The sequence below is a fragment of the Penaeus monodon genome, chromosome 23 (assembly GCF_015228065.2).
Source record: "Penaeus monodon isolate SGIC_2016 chromosome 23, NSTDA_Pmon_1, whole genome shotgun sequence".
Classification (NCBI taxonomy): Eukaryota; Metazoa; Arthropoda; class Malacostraca; order Decapoda; family Penaeidae; genus Penaeus; species Penaeus monodon.
The window spans coordinates 14,149,633-14,150,010 of record NC_051408.1 but is presented as its reverse complement, the minus strand read 5'-3'; positions in this window follow the sequence as shown (position 1 = coordinate 14,150,010).

Here is a 378-nt window from a genome sequence, read left to right as displayed (position 1 = left end):
TTGATCATTAATCGTTATTTCTAAAAGCAAAACAAACTATCCAAGCAGATAAAGGAGATAAGAGGAGAGAAGAGGACCGAGGAGAGGTAAGAGAAGTGGACCGAGGAAAGGGAGAAGGAGAGGGCGGAGGAAAGAGAAAAGGAAAGGGAGAAGGAAAGGGAGAAGGAAAGAGCGGAGGAAAGGGAGGAGAAAAGGGAGGAGGAAAGAGAAAAGGAAAGGGCGAAGGAAAGGGAGAAGGAAAGTGCGGAGGAAAGAGAAAAGAAAAGGGCGAAGGAAAGGGAGAAGGAAAGGGCGGAGGAGAAGGACGAGGTCGCGGAAGCTAGTGACGGCGCGGGATTTCTCGGGTTCAAGGTGGGAGATGCTAGAGCTTCCTTATAC